The following is a 21,170-nucleotide window of genomic DNA, read 5'->3' as shown; positions in this document are numbered from 1 at the left end:
TTTGCTCCTGTTTCCCACCGCACTGTCAGTGTTGAGAGAGCCAAGCAGCAACAGGCTGGGCACACTTTTTGGACAGAACCAGGCAGGGGAAATGTCTTAAAAAGCATCACTACGAACAAAGCTGGTGGAGGTGATGGAATTCCAGTTGAGCTACTTCAAATCCTGAAAGATGATGCTGTGAAAGTGCTGCACTCAATATGCCAGCAAATTTGGAAAACTCAGCAGTGGCCACAGGACTGGAAAAGGTTACTTTTCATTCCAATCCTAAAGAAAGGCAATGCCAAAGAATGCTCCAACTACTACATAATTGCACTCATCTCACACGCTAGTAAAGTAATGCTCAAAATTCTCCAAGCCAGGCTTCAGCAATACGTGAACCGTGAACTCCCTGATGTTCAAGCTGGTTTTAGGAAAGGCAGAGGAACCAGAGATCAAATTGCCAACATCCGCTGGATCATCAAAAAAGCAAGAGAGTTCCAATAAAACATCTATTTCTGCTTTATTGACTATGCCAAAGCCTTTGACTGTGTGGATCACAACAAACTGGAAAATTCTTAAAGAGATGGGAATACCAGACCACCTGACCTGCCTCTTGAGAAACCTATATGCAGGTCAGGAAGCAACAGTTAGAACTAGACATGGAACAACAGACTGGTTCCAAATAGGAAAAGGAGTACATCAAGGCTGTATATTGTCACCCTGCTTATTTAACTTTTATGCAGAGTACATCATGAGAAACGCTGGGCTGGAAGAAGCACCAGCTGAAATCAAGATGGCCAGAAGAAATATCAATAACCTCAGAAATGCAGATGACACCACCCTTATGGCAGAAAGTGAAGAGGAACTAAAGAGCCTCTTAATGAACGTCAAAGAGGAGAGTGAAAAAGTTGGCTTAAAGCTCAACATTCAGAAAACTAAGATCATGGCATCTCATCTCATCACTTCATGGGAAATAGATGGGGAAACAGTGGAAACGGTGGCTGACTTTATTTTGGGGGCTCCAAAATCACTGCAGATGGTGATTGCAGCCATGAAATTAAAAGACACTTACTCCTTGGAAGGAAAGTTATGACCAACCTAGATAGCATATTTAAAAGCAGAGACATTACCTTGCCAAAAAAGGTCTGTCTAGTCAAGGCTATGGTTTTTCCTGTGGTCATGTATGGATGTGAGAGTTGGACTGTGAAGAAGGCTGAGCGCTGAAGAATCGATGCTTTTGAACTGTGGTGTTGGAGAAGGCTTTTGAGAGTCCCTTGGACTGCAAGGGCATCCAACCCGTCCATTCTGAAGGAGATCAGCCCTGGGATTTCTTTGGAAGGAATGATGCTAAAGCTGAAACTCCAGCACTTTGGCCACCTCATGCGACGAGTTGACTCACTGGAAAAGACTCTGATGCTGGGAGGGATTGGCGGCAGGAGGAGAAGGGGATGACAGAGGATGAGATGGCTGGATGGCATCACCGACTCGACGGATGTGAGTCTGTGTGAACTCCGGGAGTTGGTGACGGACAGGGAGGCCTGGTGTGCTGTGATTCATGGGGTCGCAAAGAGTCGGACGCCACTGAGCGACTGAACTGAACTGAACTGAACTGAGGCAGGGGAATTCCTCCAAGGGCTGCCCCTGCAGGCAAACAACACTGGGTCCACATCAGACTGCAGAGGCAGCCAGCTGCTCATACAACACTCACTCCAGCCTCATAACTGAACTGAGGGAAACCGAACATGGACAGGGGGATTAACTCTGCCACAGAATCCTCAGGTGTCATTCCACAGCTGGCAATCAATCCAGCAGAGAAACTACCACAGGCGCCTGCCTCCTGCCCTTTGCCTGCCTGGAATGGAGCAGTTCTCCAGTGGGCAGGGCCAATGGTGTCCCTGGCACTTAGAAAAAGCACAAATACACAAAGCGTCCCCATAGGACCCTGTAACATGGCCCGGCAGCTGCCAGTCAGTTCTATGTTAAGACTGACCAACTGCAAGAGGAGGTGATAGACGAATCTCTGTCGTTCCTGGCTGCCCTCTCAGAGATGAGTTTGTGAGATCTCAGTAACAATACTGGCATATTAACAAAACAATTGATGGCTTTATCAGTTGCGACTTAATGATTCCTTAGGGGAAAGCCCTAAAGAAAGACAAACTTTTCAACACAGATACACTGTGGAACTAGGAGATGGAAGGTCAGAATATTGTAACCATGCTGCTTCAACTTACCTCCCCATCCAACTAGTTCATGCTCTTCATCAAAGGTCATCCAAGGGCTTTGCCCCATAATTTAAAAAATAACTCTATATCCACCATTCCCTAACAGTTTTTCCTATTCTGCAATCTTTTCTAAAAAAATTATTAAGCGTTGTCTATCATATCGCCACTTAGCTATCATTTAGCTGTAAGTACTAAACATAATTAGATATTTTTATTTTCCCCATCAATCAGTGCTTCATAAATTCAGTCTGTGGCTTTCACGATCTCCCTCTGCTGAATTTGGGTGGAAACAAAGACAACGTTTACAAACTTTAACCAGAAAAGGGCAGCCTCAAATTTCTAACAGGAAACCCTCTGGGAAGAAAACAGCATACTGAAATGTGATTTAACTTAGCTGTTTTTCTTTCCTGGACTATGCTTGTGGTGACTAGAGGTCTGCACCCAAGTTGACTCAGTTTCAACCCTTTGCTGTGCTGAGAAGTATCACGCATGTGCTGAGAAGGGCTCACAAAAGATCACGCTCTCTTGCTCTGAGTCCATTCTTTGCAATATTTGTCATGGAGCATTTAGAACCCTTAACTTTAGCTGGCAGAAGAAATTAATACATTTTTGCATTTATTAATGCTTAATAATTTCAAATATCATATGTAAAGACATCAGAAAAGTTTGTGACCTTTTACCAAAACAACTTGTTAAAACCTTATTTTGTTGATAAGGAGTAAAAGGTCAAAGAGATTACTAACTTTCCCAAGATCACATAACTCAGACCTTTTATTAAGCAATCCTATTTCTATAGTCATTATTATGCAGGGGCACTGTAAAGTTTATATAATAAAACATCAATAACTATCTGAAAGTTTCAACCGAAGGTAGTCTTAATTCATCTACAAGGATATGGGGACAGAAAAAAAGGAAGAAATAATAAGCTTAAAAATCTTACTCTGTTAGATTGGGTGTCTATTAAATTCCTTAAACAATGAACTGTTTCATTTTCCATGTCATTTTGTGGATTTTTTTTTTTAAAGCAACTTTATTGTGAGGTACAAATTAACCACCAAATATTCCCTTAAAGAGCCAAAGGTTTCCTAATATATATTCACCACTGGAATATTTAAAATGTAGGTGTGTTGTAATCCACAACTAAGCCAATAATTTGTCATTTAAGACTGTTAAAACATGCTCTTCAATAACAATTGATAATAAAACTGTATATAAGAATTGGTTTCTGTTACATCTACTGTAATAACTCTTCCACAAGTGAGTTTTTTAGACAATGAACTGGCATTTATTTTTACTCTTTGAAATGAAACTATTTATGAAATAGCTGTCATATATCCCTATCTTCTTAAACACAGCATATGTGCTTCACAAACATGCATACGTTTAAACCTACCAATAGCTCAGTATTAGATGTACCCACTTTCAAGTAAGAAAACTGAGGCTGAAAGATTAAAGTATTTTCTGCTATACTCATGAAGTATGTAAGCACCAGAGCTACTAACATTAAAAGCCAATCTGAGTTTGACTGACATCAAAGCCAAGTGCTTTCCACCAAATCATAGCTCTGTGTTCTAATACTACTACTACAGGAAAGAAAATAGCTATTTACCTTCAGATAAGTAGCCTCAGACAGCCATGCTTTCAGAGGTCCTAAACTGCTACTATAAGGGTCTCTTGAAAAAACATTCTTACCATTTCACTAGTTGAGATCCTGGGCAAGTCACTTAACTTCTTGGAGCTGCTGTTGTAAAGTAAGCATTAACAATAACATATGCAAAATGCCTAGAAAAAACAGGCATACAAAAGCCACTGCTATCACTATTCCGTCTTCTAGTGTCTGCACCAACTCAATGGACATGAGCTTGGGTAAACTCCGGGAGTTGGCGATGGACAGGGAGGCCTGGCGTTCTGCAGCCCATGGGGTCGCAAAGAGTCAGACAGGACTGAGCGACTAAACTGAACTGAGTGTCTGCTGTTTCCAGTTTGAACGTAACTCTTTAACAGGAGTGAAAATTTGATCATTTCTGACCTTGGTCTTTTAACTTACACCATGTCTTACCTATGTAGTAAATAAAGCATTTAGCTTTAGGGCAGCTTTCCCATTGCTGAAAAATACACGTACTTTTTGTACTATTGAAGATCCTCCAAATCACTCCCTCTAAAATACTTCAAAGAAGTAGAAATGAACCCAAAGAAATGAATCCAAAATTCAGCTTAGTCAAAGAACTGACACTCTAAAACGTGTTAAGTTACCAACCAGAAGAGACAGACGGAGAGGGAATAGATGTGGTGTCTGACAAGACAGAGATAAACGAACAGGAAGAAAGGAAGAAGAAATATTGAGGTGAGGAAGCTGAAAGGGGGAAGAAATAGAAAGCTGAAGGACAGCAAAGCAAGTTAGAAAGCCCTGAGAAAAGTCCTTAGCATTCGCCAGGCTAACAGGAGGTGGAGAGCATGCTGACGAAGGTCACAGATGCCCAGAAGAACTGAATCATCTCCCTGCCAATGTGAAATCTGATCTCAAAGGAAGAACTGCAAGGCAATCTTCCTGTACCCAAACACAGTAAAACTCATTACATTTGAGTCACTATCCTTTGAGTCAGTTATCAGAATCTCCTGAGATAAAGTAGGTGAAAATGCTTAGAAAATGGGAAGTTATAGAAGCATTAGGCATTATGATTACTATCAACAGATTTAGCATCAGAATGGCTAACTGATAGTGTTGTTTCCTATCCCTAACTTAAGAAAATCAATAACCATAAAAAATTATATATACATAGCACTATTTTAGCAAGTTTTAAATAAGCACTTACATTTCCCGATGCATAAGGCACAGGCAGATTCAGCAGGAAGATACTTGCACCAGATACTTCCGTTCTCATACAAATAAATACGCACTTTCACATCTAATTTTCATAATTTTTTGTTGTTTTTAAGAAAGCCATCCTAAATTCTATAAACTTTAAGCCCCCCCCCCAAAAGAAACAAACTGTACTATCTGCCTCTATCACTAAACCATATGGCAAAGAAAAATAAAGACAGGTACCTTGCTTCCGAGCTCTCAGTTTTGTAGAAAACAGTACATAATTACACTGCAACAAGATGTGCTAAATTTGGGGAGAGTAAAAGGAATCCAAGGCTATCAGAATGAGTCAGAAAAAAAACAAAACAAAACTGGGAACATGACATGTGAATCGTCCTGAAAGCCCTGCAATTTGGGATATGAGGGACAGCCAGGAGAGGGAATGGCGTCTCTTACAAATGGAAAGACACCTGCTAAGACAACAAAACTACGTAATTTAATGACAATGGTTCTGTAGCACAAGGCTGCCACCCTAAACAGGAGAGGAAAGCCATGTTTTCATGGCCTTCATGGGACTTTGCCCCACAGGGGGAGAGAGTGAATTTTAGATACATGGGGCAGGGGTGGCAGGAACGGGGCGGGGGGGGGTTACTAAAATTTATTTTCTGGGGAAAAAAAAATTCTGGCAATATGCTACATAGTTCATCAAAAATAGAAAAGAACTAGGGATTTCCCTGGTGGTCCAGTGGTTAAGTCTCAGCGCTTCCAACATAAGGGGCCCAGGTTCCATCCTGCAGACCGAGGGTTCATGAGCCTCAACTGAAGATTCCTTACGACATAACTAAGAAAAAATCCCACAATTCTCAACCAAATTGTGACTTGGCACAGCCAAAGAAAGAAATAAATATTTTTTTAAAAAAATAGTAAAGAACTAATAATAGTACAAACAGATGTTAGGTTGTTAAAAACAGCCCAGTCCGGGGGGTGGGGGGTGGGGTGGGGCGGGGGATGTGGAAATGTGAGCAAGATTAATGCCAAGAAACAAGAGAGGTGATGCAGACCCACACATTAGAGAATATTAAAAGGACCAGTGACCACTAGTTGTGTGTTTGGGACAGGTGTAATGAGTGAATGACGGCAACAGAGGTCAACTCTCAGCGTTTCTAATCTGGGAAACTAAAAATACCAGAGCATCATTAGCTTAAAGAGCAGAAAAAGAAATGTCACTTAGAGAAAAGGGGTAGAAATGCATTCCTTTTGGGCATATTGAGCTTGAAATGTCTAGAAAACAGGAAATAATAGAATTTAGGCTCCATGAGGGTAGGAACTTTTGTTTTTGTTTCTTTAAATGTTGCTGATTTCTTTTTCTCACTGGACTATATCACCAGCCCCAGAAACAGTGGCTGGCCCAAAGTGGGCACTCAATAAATATTTGTTGAAAGAATGAATCAATTACATAAGTGAATCTAAGGAGAAAAAAATTTGCAAGTATAAATCAGGGAATCACTGGCCTAAAGATGTTGCTGAAGATAAAGAAGATTAATCAGGGAGAAAATAGAGATTAATGAGAGAACAGAGACTGGAACTCTGGGAAACACAAACATTTAAAAATAGAATATAAGAATTACTTTAGGGGTAAAAATCCATTAGAAGTAAGGACTCTTCACACTTTATCACTCTCAACATGTACTTACAAAACTCCCACCAGGGCCAACACTCTAGGCCAGGTTACTGTTTATTTGGCTGACCCTTTATTACCAAATTCAGACTGAAATTGAAGAAAGCAAGGAAAACCGCTAGACCATTCAGGTATGACCTAAATCAAATCCCTTATGATTATACAGTGGAAGTGAGAAATAGATTTAAGGGCCTAGGTCTGATAGATAGAGTGCCTGATTAACTATGGAATGAGGTTCGTGACATTGTACAGGAGACAGGGATCAAGACCATCCCCATGGAAAAGAAAGGCAAAAAAGCAAAATGGCTGTCTGGGGAAGCCTTACAAATAGCTGTGAAAAGAAGAGAGGCGAAAAGCAAAGGAGAAAAGGAAAGATATAAGCATCTGAATGCAGAGTTCCAAAGAATAGCAGGAAGAGATAAGAAAGCCTTCTTAACCGATCAATGCAAAGAAATAGAGGAAAACAACAGAATGGGAAAGACTAGAGATCTCTTCAAGAAAATGAGAGATACCAAGGGAACATTTCATGCAAAGATGGGCTTGATAAAGAACAGGAATGGTCTGGACCTAACAGAAGCAGAAGATATTAAGAAGAAGTGGCAAGAATACCCAGAAGAACTGTATAAAAAAGATCTTCACGACCCAGATAATCATGATGGTGTGATCACTCATCTAGAGCCAGACATCCTGGAATGTGAAGTCAAGTGGGCCTTAGAAAGCATCACTATGAACAAAGCTAGTGGAGGTGATGGAATTCCAGTAGAGCTATTTCAAATCCTGAAAGATGATGCTGTGAAAGTGCTGCACTCAATATGTCAACAAATTTGGAAAACTCAGCAGTGGCCACAGGACTGGAAAAGGTAAGTATTCATTCCAATCCCAAAGAAAGGCAATGCCAAAGAATGCTCAAACTACCGCACAATTGCACTCATCTCACATGCTAGTAAAGTAATAATGCTCAAAATTCTCCAAGCCAGGCTTCAGCAATACGTGAACCGTGAACTTCCTGATGTTCAAGCTGGTTTTAGGAAAGGCAGAGGAACAAGAGATCAAATTGCCAACATCCACTCGATCATGGAAAAAGCAAGAGAGTTCCAGAAAAACATCTATTTCTGCTTTATTGACTATACCAAAGCCTTTGACTGTGTGGTTCACAATAAACTGTGGAAAATCCTGAAAGAGATGGGAATACCAGACCACCTGACCTGCCTCTTGAGAAATCTGTATGCAGGTCAGGAAGCAACAGTTAGAACTGGACATGGAACAACAGACTGGTTCCAAATAGGAAAAGGAGTACATCAAGGCTGTATATTGTCACCCTGCTTATTTAACTTCTATGCAGAGTACATCATGAGAAACGCTGGGCTAGAAGAAGCACCAGCTGGAATCAAGATTGCCAGGAGAAATATCAATAACCTCAGATATGCAGATGACACCACCCTTATGGCAGAAAGTGAAGAGGAACTAAAGAGCCTCTTGATGAAAGTGAAAGAGGAGAGTGAAAAAGTTGGCTTAAAGCTCAACATTCAGAAAACTAAGATCATGGCACCTCATCTCATCACTTCATGGGAAATAGATGGGGAAACAGTGGAAACAGCGGCTGAGTTTATTTTCTGGGGCTCCAAAATCACTGCAGATGGTGACTGCAGCCATGAAATTAAAAGACGCTTACTCCTTGGAAGAAAAGCTATGACCAACCTAGACAGTATATTCAAAAGCAGAGACATTACTTTGCCAACTAAGGTCATTCTAGTCAAGGCTATGGTTTTTCCTGTGGTCATGTATGGATGCGAGAGTTGGACTGTGAAGAAGGCTGAGTGCCAAAGAATTGATGCTTTTGAACTGTGGTGTTGGAGAAGTCTCTTGAGAGTCCCTTGGACTGCAAGGATATCCAACCAGTCCATTCTGATGGAGATCAGCCCTGGGATTTCTTTGGAAGGAATAATACTAAAGCTGAAACTCCAGTACTTTGGCCACCTCATGCGAAGAGTTGACTCATTGGAAAAGACTGATGCTGGGAGGGATTGGGGGCAGGAGAAGAAGGAAATGACAGAGGATGAGATGGCTGGATGGCACCACTGACTCAATGGACGCGAGTCTGAGTGAACTCAGGGAGTTGGTGATGGACAGGGAGGCCTGGCGTGCTGCAATTCATGGGTCACAAAGAGTCAGACACAACTGAGTGACTGAACTGAACTGAACTAAGGATCATCATTGACATCACATTTGACATCACTCTGGTTCCTATACTAATGTGATAACAAATGACTTATGGAAAGTGAAAGTCACTCAGTCAAGTCCGACTCTTTGCGACCCCATGGACTGTACAGTCCATGGAATTCTCCAGGCCAGAATACTGGAGTGAGTAGCCTTTCCCTTCTCCAGGGGATCTTCCCAACCCAGGGATCGAAGCCAGGTCTAGCATTGCAGGCAGAGTCTCTACCAGCTGAGCCACAAGGGAAGTCCTTGACTTATGGAAGATAACCTTAATCAAGTCAAATTAAATGTAGAAGATCAAAATATCTTAGACATCAAACAATTATTTGTAAGAAAAATTAAAAATCCTAGTGGAATCAAAATTTTCCAGCCAGATCCAAGATGAAATAATATCTGCTACTGCTGCTAAGTCACTTCAGTTGTGTCCGACTCTGAGTGACCCCACAGACAGAAGCCCACCAGGCTCCCCCGTCCCTGGGATTCTCCAGGCAAGAACACTGGAGTGGGTTGCCATTTCCTTCTCCAATGCATGAAAGTGAAAAGTGAAAGGGGAGTCGCTGCTCAGTCGTGTCCGACTCTTAGCAACCCCATGGACTACAGCCTACCAGGATCCTCTATCCATGGGATTTTCCAGGCGAGTACTGGAGTGGGGTGCCATTGCCTTCTACATACATGGAAAATCTGGGCTTCCCAGGAAGCTCAGTGGTAAAGAATTTGCCTACCAATGCAAGAAACGCAAGAGACACAGGTTCAATCCCTGAGGGAAAATCCCGTGGAGCAGGAAATGGCAACCTACTCCAGTACTCTTGCCTGGGAAATCCTACAGACAGAAAAACCTGGTGGGCTACAGTCTACAGGGTCACAAAGTGTTGGACACGACTGAGCACACACACACGCAAAACATGGGGAAAAAAAATCTAAAAAATCAGTGATCAGGCTCTCTTATTTACCTCCATGCTGCTGCTGCTGCTGCTGCTGCTGCTAAGTCGCTTTAGTCGTGTCCAACTCTGTGCGACCCCATAGACGGCAGCCCACCAGGCTCTGCCATCCCTGGGATTCTCCAGGCAAGAACACTGGAGTGGTTGCCATTTCCTTCTCCAATGCATGAAAGTGAAAAGTGAAAGTGAAGTCACTCAGTCGTGTCCGTCTCTTGGCGACCCCATGGACTGCAGCCCACCAGGCTCTTCCTGCCATGGGATTCTCCAGGCGAGAGTACTGGAGTGGGTTGCCAGTGCTTTCTCCAACCTCCATACCAAACCAAAACAAATTCACCTCTAGATCTTCCATTAACTGAACAGGCAAACACTCAAAAATAAATTAAAGTCCACAGTAACTGAAACCAATGTTTTTCGTAACCTGTACTAAAAACTCTCTAGAGAGAATGCTGTATCCCTCTGACGGCAAAGAGATGCCACTCTCTAAACCAGCTGATAAGCTCATCAGGCAGTGGTAGTCTACACTGCTGAAGACACACTGAGGAAAATCAGTTGATAATTTCCATCATGCTGACCAGATTCCAAGCTGCTCAGATAAGGGAAAATTATACAAAGAAGTCAAAAGTAATATGAACCTACTCAAACACAAACCTTAGCCATATAAGATAAGTAAGTGTGGGCCAATTCAATCCCCTAATTACTAATTCAGAAATAATTGTAACAGGCTACACTATTTAGTTACCTTATGTAATTCCATAGGACTCACAAAGGCCATCCTAACAACCTGGTATTTTCTCTCTAAAAACAAATTAAAAGATCTTCTTCTTTCAATAAACATGACTATTTGCTTCTTAATTAACCCATCTACTATTTAATCACAAACATTAACTGTATTTTACTATGGCACTCAAAGGGCTGTTAAAATTAAGATTGTAAGCCAACTTCTACTTCTGTAATAATCCAGAGAGTGTACCTGCTTTAAATGGTGTTGTTCTGGGGTTTATAGTTTTTGTTGTTACACATAATTTCAATCAAGTGATGAGAAAGTAACGACAAACATATAAATGTTAAAAATGGCCTGAGAAATCTGAATGACCCCAGTAAGAATAACATGTTTTCATAAAATAATGACTATCCCTTCTCCAATTCCTGGTGTGTCCAATGATCTTAGGTGTAACATACACTGGGGGGGCAATTATTTGGATAATTCGGGCACCAAATTACTCCTTTGTTATTCAATTTATTCTATGATTGTTACATAAAGTTGTCAAAAGAAGTAACCAATGAATCTTTCAAAAATTGTAAGAGCTACCAAAAATACGCACAAGGGTCAGGAGAACTAGGCAAGCACTCTGGAATAAAGCTTGGGGCTCAAAATTAAGAGTGACTTCACAACGTCATATACAAAAGCTTGTGGAAAGCCTCAATACTCATGCAACTTTTTTTTTATATTACCTGACATCTTCAAAAATTAGAAAAATTTAAACCTCATTTTACAATTTACTAGGCTTTTTTTTAAAAAACAAAACATAACTTACATATTTTGAAACTTCAACTAACATTAAATAAGGGTATTCAAATTTTATGTTGATCCAAAGGGACAGGAATTTAAGAAGATAGAATAAAACAATCAAATACAAAAGTCTGACCCAACACAGTTGAAACCAAACAAACACACTACAAGACAACAAAGTATAAGATAATCCTGAACTATTTAAAAAAAAAAAAAAACTCTAAATGGTATATTCATTCAGTGAATTAATACTCAGCAATAAACTGTAAAAAACCACGAGTAAAGGCAACACAGATAAACTCAAAATAGAGTCAAAGCAGTCAGACACAAAGAATGCACTGTATGACTCCATCTATTTAAAGCTCTAGAGAATGCAAACTAATCTATAGTGACAGAAAGCAGATCAGTGGTTACTTGGAGATGGGGAAGTAGGAGAGGCAGGAAAGGATTACCAAGGGGCATGAGAAAAAATCTGCCAGGGATGGACATGCTCAGTCTTGACTGCCAGGATGGTTTCACAGGGGCCAAAACTCAACAAACTATACAATTTCAAAACATGAAGTTTATCATATATGAACTTCGATTATATTAATACCTCAGTAAAATACTTAAACAAGCTCTCCCCACTCCTTGAGAAAAGGGGAGAGCCTAAACATCCTGAGTTTAGCAACCAACAGATTATTCATTGAATTTAACAGAGCAGCCTAGGGAGAAAAATCCAGGCCAGGGGGGACTGTTTAGACAGACAAAGATGTTGATAGATATATGGCTATGGCTATAGACAAATAGCTGAGAAAAGAAGAAAAGCTAAAGGCAAAGGAGAAAAGGAAAGATACACCCATTTGAATGCAGAGTTCCAAAGAATAGCAAGGAGAGATAAGAAAGCCTTCCTCAATGATCAGTGCAAAGAAATAGAGGAAAACAATAGAAAGGGAAAGACTGGAGATCTCTTCAAGAAAATTAGAGATACCAAGGGAACATTTCATGCAAAGATGGTCACAATAAAGGACAGAAATGGTATAGAAAAAATAGAAGCAGAAGATATTGAGAGGGCGTAGGTAAGAATACACAGAAGAACCATACAAAAAAGATGTTCATGGCCCAGACGATCATGATAGTGTGATCAGTCACCCAGAGCCACACATCCTGGAATGCGAAGTCAATTGGGCCTTAGGAAGCATCACTATGAACAAAGCTAGTGGAGGTGATGGAATTCCAGTTGAGCTATTTCACATCCTAAAAGATGACGCTGTGAAAGTGCTGCACTTAATATGCCCACAAATCTGGCAAACTCAGCAGTGGCCACAGGACTGGAAAAGGTCAGTTTTCATTCCAATCCCAAAGAAAGGCAATGCCAAAGAATGTTCAAACTACCGCACAATTGCACTCATCTCATATGCTAGTGAAGTAATGCTCAAAATTCTCCAAGCCAGGCTTCAACAGTACATGAACCATGAACTTTCAGATGTTCAAGCTGGTTTTAGAAAAGGCAGAGGAACCAGAGATCAAATTGCCAACATCCACTGGATCATGTTTTGAAAAAGCAAGAGAGTTCCAGAAAAACATCTACTTTTCCTTTATTGACTATGCCAAAGCCTTTGACTGTGTGGATCACAACGAACTGTGGAAAATTCTTAAAGAGATGGGAATGCCAGACCACCTGACCTGCCACCTGAGAAACTGTATGCAAGTCAGGAAGCAACAGTTAGAACTGGACATGGAACAACAGACTGATTCCAAATCAGGAAAGGAGTACGCCAAGGCTGTGTATTGTCACCCTGCTTATTTAACTTATATGCAGAGTACATCATGAGAAACGCTGGACTGGAAGAAACACAAGCTGGAATCGAGACTGCCAGGAGAAATATCAATAACTTCAGATACACAGATGACACCACTCTTATGGCAGAAAGCAAAGAACTAATGAGTCTCTTGATGAAAGTGAAAGAGGAGAGTGAAAAAGTTGGCTTACAGCTCAACATTCAGAAAACGAAGATCATGACATCTGGTCCCATCACATCATGGCAAATAGTTGGGGAAACAATAGAAACAGTGAGAGAGATTATTTTTGTGGGCTCCAATACCACTGCAGATGGTGACTACAGCCATGAAATTAAAAGACACTAGCTCCTTGGAAGAAAAGCTGCTGCTGCTAAATTGCTTCAGTCATGTCCGACTCTATGTGAGCCCATAGATGGCAGCCCACCAGGCTCCTCTGTCCCTGGGATTCTCCAGGCAAGAACACTGAAGTGGGTTGCCATTTCTGCTATGACAAACCTAAACTGCATATTAAAAAGCAGAGACATTACTCTGCCAACAAAGGTCTGTCTAGTCAAGGCTATGGTTTTTCCATGAGTCATGTATGGATGTGAGAGTTGCACTATAAAGAAAGCTGAGCGCTGAAGAATTGATGCTTTTGAACTGTGGTGTTGGAGAAGATTCTTGAGAGTCCCTTGGACTGCAAGGACATCCAACCAGTCCATCCTAAAGGAAATCAGTCCTGAATATTCATTGGAAGGACTGATGCTGAAGCTGCAGCTCCAATTCCTGGCCACCACTGTAAAAGACCCTGATGCTGGGAATGACTGAAGGCGGGAGGAGAAGGGGACAACAGAGGATGAGATGGTTGGATGCTATCACCGACACAATGGACAGGAGTTTGAGAAGGCTCTGGGAGTTGGTGATAGACAGAAGCCTGGCGTGCTGCAGTCCATGGGGTCGCAAAGAGAAGGACATAACTGAGCAACTGAACTGAATTGATAAGAGGGATAAATACACACACATATATATGTATATTCTTAATCAGTATAAAGAGGTATTCTAGCACTGTACTTTTTCTAAAAGAGAACAGCATGACTACATTCACCACTCCCAGATAAATCATGAATGAAGTAGCCAAGCAGGGGGTCAATGTCAGTCAAAAGTCCACTGACTCCTATAGATGAGGCCCTCCAGTGCTACAGTGGAAATAAATGTTGCCCAGAGGCAGACTTCATGTTTGACTTACTAAAACAAATTCCCTTCGAAAGCCTGGGGTGGATGGGGGGATACTTGACTTAAACCTTTTCAACATTATCCAGTAAAGCCTTAGACAAACTGGACCTGTTGGTGAAGGGCAGAACTAGCAACATACAAGAGAAGCTAGCCATTCCTTGTATAGGAGGACCTTTTTAAGTGCAGAATAATCTTTAGTATTTATGGTTCTGTTGCCACAGTGGATAACAGATTCCCATTACCATTTTCTTCAGCTAGGTCCCTGAAGCAAGGCATACTAGGGCCCACCTAATTACATATTGTAAAGTTAATCCAAGATTAACTATAGGTCTATAAGAACATTTACTTTTAAGCCCAGATCAAGATTTAAACATGCCTTCTCCGCTGGCGTCCTGTGTACCACATGATGCTCAGGACACTAGTTCTAAGGGATGCTATTAAAGTCAATTCAAAGGCATGGATGTTTAATAATCTCAAATTATCCTCACTGAGAAGAATGACAATTAGTGAAAACTACTGATCAACAGTTGTACTTGTTCATTTGTATATCAAAACAAGCTGGGGGTCCTCATTTCACAAAATACTTGTTTTCTTTACAGAGGGATAGTACCTAGGTGGGAGAAGGCACTGGCGACCTACTCCAGTACTCGTCTGGCAAATCCCATGGACAGAGGAGCCTGGTAGGCTGCAGTCCATGTGGTCACTAAGAGTCGGACACGATTGAGCGACTTCACTTTCACTTGTCACTTTCATGCAATGGAGAAGGAAATGGCAACCCACTCCAGTGTTCTTGCCTGGAGAATCCCAGGAACGGGGGAGCCTGGTGGGCTGCCATCTACGGGGTCACACAGAGTCAGACACGACTTAAGTGACTTAGCAGCAGCACCTAGGTGAGAGAACTATAGCTAAGTTTTCGGCTTCTTTGCACCTGCCTATGTCATCCATATTTTTCAATGTGCTTTCTTAATCATCAAAATAAGTTACTAAAAGAAAAAACTATCTTATGTATTTTACTGTAACTAGTTTTAAAACATAAGCAATAGAGTAAATGAAAAGCATTCCCAAACGTATTCTTACTGTCAACATTAAATCAGCACAAACGAAACAGGTTTTTCCTTAAGTTTTTGTTTTGGTTTTTTGTTGTCTAGTAACTGATGTTTCTGTTTTTTCCTTTCTTACAAGTGTTTTACTTTTCACTTATAATGAATGCTGATTTTGCAGATGTAAATAAAACTGAAAGGAAGACAAAGATAACAATTCCCTAGACCAAACAAACTTAACCACCACAGTCAAGAATTTAAAAAAGCAGGAATTTAAGTATTGTTTCACCTTTTTTTAAAAAAAAGTCAGTTCTCCAAATTTGGAAGAACTGCTTTAACATTTCTCTAGCAAATATAATTTCATAACTTCAAAAAAGTTTTTATTTTATGATACAGGATATAAATTACTTTCTAAATTATATTTTTTCCAAATGGAGACTAAATTTCTGGGGGGAAAAAAGACTTTGCCAAATATTTGCCCACAAAATGTGCACAGGATATGCACACAATTGTCAGGCCAATATAATCTAAATAACAAATAATACTGTTTTAATCACACTCCAAAACCATCACGAGATGCTGACAATGCTAATAGTTCATCTTTGCCAAATTTAATGTTTTACTCATTTTGTGAGAGAAGAAATATTTTAAGAAAATGGATGCTTTTATGAAACACTTAAAAAGAAAACTAACTCTGTCTACAAAAAGAAAAGGCCAATTTCCCAGTGAACATCAAAAGAGACAAAATGAGTGGCCTCAGACCAAAGATAAAATACCTTTTTCCTCACATAACAGTTTTCCTTTCTTTCCAAATATCAAATTATCACGGTAATGCTTAGTTACACCACCACGGTAGCCTCCTACAGGACTTCCCTCCCTGACTCCGAAACAGTCCAGTTCTTCAAGGTCTGACGAATTTACAACTTACAGTGTGAGAGAGCCTTATGGTGTCTGTAAGAATCTATCATTGTGCCTCCCCACAAATTTATATGGTGAAGTTCTAACCTCCAGTACTTCAGAATGTGACAGTAATCTTCTGGAACACTGTATTTATTTTGTGCTCTCTCCAGTGCCTAATTCAGTTCCTCATATCTCCTAATCTATTACTATCTACTCAATGAATGACTATCTTAGACCTTCTTGGGAAGTGTCTCACAGGAAAGCAAGGATATCAGTTTTCTCTATCTAGAAACAGTTCATCTCCTTATTCTTATCCACCCATGTGGAAAATGAAAGTGAAGTCGCTCAGTCGTGTCCCACTCTTTCTGACTCCATCGACTATAGCCCACCAGGCTCCTCATCCATGGAATTTTCCAGGCAAGGAATCTGCAGTGGGTTGCCATTTCCTTCTCCAGGGGATCTTCCCGACCCAGGGATCGAACCCCAGTCTCCTGCACTGCAGGCATTCTCTTTACTGTCTGAACCACTAGGGAAGCCCTCACCCATGTGGAATCCACTATAATTATTTAAGCACAGTATATCAACTTTACCATACTACATGTCATTTCCAATTGTATTTATACTGATGCTCTTCTATGCAGGAAACTAATTTACAAGAGAAAATAATTCTGTTCTTGTTATAAATATGGGGTTGATAATGTTATGTAACAATGTATTAATAACAATATCAAATGAACTGCTACTTTAGGCCAAATGTGTTTTAAGAGCACATGTGACTGTTTAGAAAATATCATCATTCACATGCACTATCAAGCAGTCCTGAATTGTACGGGAAGGTGTTTACTTCTTCACTCAATTACAGAATCTTTGGCTGATAGACCTGTAGCTTGCTCTAATAACATACAGGGACATTTCCAATCCAATATGTTATCTCTGCCCAAAGATCTTTTGTGAAAAGCACAGAGGGCTTTGTGCATATTGTAAATATACAAAATGGAGCAACTCAACCTGAGTCAAGTCTATGATATCAGACTTCAGATATAACCTGGAGAAAATCATCTGCTCTTAACACAGGACAGTATCTTCTAGGCAATTAATTCACTGCTACTCTCCAGCTTCAGATCCCTTAATCTAAAACCTAGACAATGGGTGCATTTCTGTGGAAAGCAGAGCTCCTCCACCACAGCAGCTAAAGACCTGAATCAATGTGAAATTACATTTCAAGGCCTTCCATAAATATCTCAGAGCACCAAGCCTTGCAGACATGTAGTCAACTCTGGGGACAGCCTCTACTCTGACACCACATTTATGCATTCAAAAGTTACCTTACATGCAAAGAGGACTGCAGGGACCAAACAGGGCACTGCCTACATGCCAGAAATTTGGAACACAACAAAACCTGACTTCCAACTCTCCCTTCCCCAGCAACAACCACCACTGGGCTCAGGCACTACAATGAAGCAGTGTGTTAAAGGAAGAAAGGAAACCAAAAACAAGTGAAGGGAAAAGAAATACTGAAAAGAGCCAAGGAAATAGGAGGGAAGGTATCACATGTGAGCAATCTAGTAGTAATACATTGAGATAAACTTCATTGATTTTTTGTTTTACAAATAAGGTAGGCAAGCCGAGCGATGATCAGTCAAGGAGCCCCCCAAACTACCTTTGCGTAGGTGACAACTTGCCTGTGGAAACGAACTTATGACACCCCCTAACCTCTGCGTCTCTCTACATAAATAAAGATAGAGTTATCAAAACTGCTCAGGTAGCAGAGTAACTAGAAGTCACCACAACTCACTGCAGAGCACCTTGAGATATAGCTATCTATATTAAACTTAAGATAACTGAATATATAGTTTCTGCTAATCAGAAACCCCACTTTAGGCTAGATTCTAAAAAAGAAAGATGCCAAAAGGTTAAGAAAACTTTTTGAGAGTGAAACATGGAAATGAGAAAATCCAACACATTAACTTGTCCAACTACTGGGGAACAGTCTCCCATTTCCTAGGATACCAGAAACAGGACTTAAAAGGCAATGAAATTAAACAATACACTCATCACAAGAGGGAGTATGTAAGCAATACTTCTGAAGCCTGATCTTGATCGGCAACTTTTTCTGTAGAGTAAGACAGTAAACTTTTCAGACTCTGAAGGCTATCCATCTCTATCTCAACTATGCAACCAATCAACTATGTCACTGCTTCTGTGAAACCAGATACCAACAGTAAGAATGCACCATAGACAAAAGGAATGAGTGTGGCTGTGCTCCAATTAAACTTTATGGGCACTGAAATTTGATTTTCATGTAATTTTCACGTCATGAAGTGTTATTCTTTTGATTGAGTTTTTCGACCATTTTAAAGTGTACAAACCATCCAAAGCTCTTAAACTTTAGGGGGAAAAAACAGGCTGCGGCAGAAAGATTTGGCCCATGGCCCTTAAGTTTACAAATCTCTGCCTTTAAGGATTTTCCTGTCAACTGTGAGGAGCCGAGTGTGCAGTACAGCCCAGTCTAGATAAATGTCGCCCATTTATAAACTAGCCCATTAGCAAGCAGGAACTCTGGGCATCCCAGACAAAATTATCTCCACCACCCTCCAAAGCTTCCAGCCCCTCCCTCAGGCAAGGGTGCAGGTGCATTCATCTTGAGCTTTACATCGCATTAGAACTCTAGCCAAAGAACTTCAAGTTTTAGGGGGTTTTTTAATTGAACTGCCTAATTCTACCAAGGGCTAAAGCAAGTATTAAGCAAATTTAGATGATGCAATTCTTATATAAAGTTCACTTTAGTCACCTATACCCAAATGTACATGTAATCCTGAAATCCCACTGCATCACCTTGTAAGTTTTTCACACTAGATGTTATTTATTCTTAAAAGGTAACCTAAATGAGAAATGTCCAGAGAAAAGGGGTGTTTACACCATGGCTGTCCAACAAAGCTGGATGACAAGTTTGGCCACTTTTCAGATTATTCCCCTCTCAACATCAAAAGAACTTGGAGAGGTTTCCTTCTAGGCTGGTGAAAGTAAGGTCCTCTCATCTGGTATCTCTGAAACACTAGCTGCCACCCGCTCCCATTTCGCCCAAGGCACATAGCGCCCATACCCAGGTTCTGCCCTAGCAGAGCGACCTCAGCACCCACAGCCGGGGAGATGGAGGGAGACGTCCCGCTGCCCTCGACTCGCCCGCGGACACTGAGGAGCGGGGGCCACCACCGGCCTTCGCACGGCCCCTCCTCCTCTCCGCAGTCCCAGCTTGAATTTCCACGCGATCTACAGGAAAGAATAGCCCAGCCTTTGTGCCACTGTAAGAACGCAAGCAAGAATTTACACCATCACCACCGGTGAAACAAACACACACACATACACGCACAGCGTATTCAGAGCAGCGCTTCCCTAGAAACATCCGGCATCCCGAGGCTGCGAAATTGCAGACAAAGGCGCCCCACTGGCGCGGCTAGGGGTGGGGGACAGAAGGGGGGGAGGCGAGAGAAAAATGCTCCCAACAACGCGGACACGAGATGTTAAGAGCACGGGCGCTAGGGGGAGGGGTGAGGAGTGGGGGCGGGTACCAGTGAGCCGCCCGTTCTGGGTGCCCCGCTGCAGCCGAGGCGAGGATCGCCAGTCTAGGGGCGCATCCCCATCCCCTGCCGACCCTCGCGGAGCGATCGAGTGGGCGTCCGGCCTGAGGGGCGGCCAACAGCAACAGGCACCCGTGCCAGGCCCGGGGCTCCCTTCCCTGCCACCCTTACTATGCCCTTCCAGGCGAACGAAAAGATGAAACTTTTCAGCCTCTTAAGAGTCAACAAGAGCAGAAGAGGAGGGAAGTGGATGAAAGAACCAGGACGACCGCTCGAGAACCCGGCGAGTCGCAAAGGAAACTTCCAGACTCCCATTCTTTTCCAGAGCCAAAGAAGCAGCGACTTCTCGGTAGCGCGGGGTGGGGCAAGCTCCCCCTCCCGCCGCCCGCCCCGAGCGCCCAGCCCCCGGCACCCGCGCACCTTCCCAGCCGGGGCGCGCGCAGGCCGCGGGGGCGCGCTCCGGCCTCCCGGCCCGGGCCCCGGCGCCGCTTACCCGGCTCGCGACGGCCGCCCCCGGCGGGAACGCTAAAGGGGCGGAGGGTGGGGACGCGGGGAGCCTCGCCTCGCCCACGCTTGCTCTCTTCTGTCCCGAAGTAACGGCCCGGCGAGGAGCTTCGGAGCGAACGCGCACAGACGCTCCCGCGCGACCGAGAAACTTAATCCCGCCCGAGCACCGGCGGCCCGAAGCCAGCTTCAGCCTCCGTCGCCCCCTCCCCCTGCGCGCCGCACTTGCGCCGACCGGGGCTGCCGCGGAGGCGGCGGCGCTGGCGGCGGCGAGGCTCGGGCCGCCCGGGCTGCGTGACGCCTGCGGCCGGCGGGGCGGCGGGCGCGCCTCGGCCAATCAGGGGGCGCGGCCCAGCCGGCCGGCCCGGGGTTTAAACCAGCTCGGCGGGCGCTCGGTTGGGTTGTGGGGAGTGGGCTCCGCGAGGTTGTTGGGGAGAAGCCCCCTTTAATTCCAATGTCAAATTTTAAAAAAAAGAAGCCTTCGTTTGGACAAGTCTGCCCCATGCAGTATTTGGGATATTCTTCTACACTAAATTCTTATACACTTCCCTGGTGGTTCAGATGGTAAAGCATCTGCCTACAATGCGAGAGACCTGGGTTCAGTCCCTAGGTCGGGAAGTTCTCCTGGAGAAAGAAATGGCAACCCACTCCAGTAGTCTTTCCTGGAAAATCCCATGGACGGAGGAACCTAGTAGGCTGCAGTCCAGGGGGTCGCAAAGAGTCGGACACGACTGAGCAACTTCACTTTCACTTTCTATACACTAAAAAACTGTTTATCTGAAATTCGGATTTAACTGAACAGCCTTG

The 21,170-nt window shown here is 42.6% G+C and overlaps 1 protein-coding gene across 1 annotated transcript in view; it reads right to left on the bottom strand.

Moving 5' to 3' along the window:
- LOC120860250 (multiple PDZ domain protein-like) overlaps positions 1-20,652 on the bottom strand; it is a 175,350-nt gene extending 154,698 nt beyond the window's left edge. Inside the window, exon 1 of the mRNA XM_040236049.1 lies at positions 20,353-20,652. The gene's annotated coding sequence lies outside the window, so the exon portion shown is untranslated. The remainder of the gene's footprint in view (positions 1-20,352) is intronic.
- Positions 20,653-21,170: the final 518 nt, after the last annotated feature.

This window comes from Oryx dammah, unplaced genomic scaffold (genome assembly GCF_014754425.2).
Source record: "Oryx dammah isolate SB20612 unplaced genomic scaffold, SCBI_Odam_1.1 HiC_scaffold_11050, whole genome shotgun sequence".
Taxonomy (NCBI): Eukaryota; Metazoa; Chordata; class Mammalia; order Artiodactyla; family Bovidae; genus Oryx; species Oryx dammah.
Note: the sequence above shows the minus strand (reverse complement) of the source record. Positions and strands in the feature narration are given on the sequence as shown.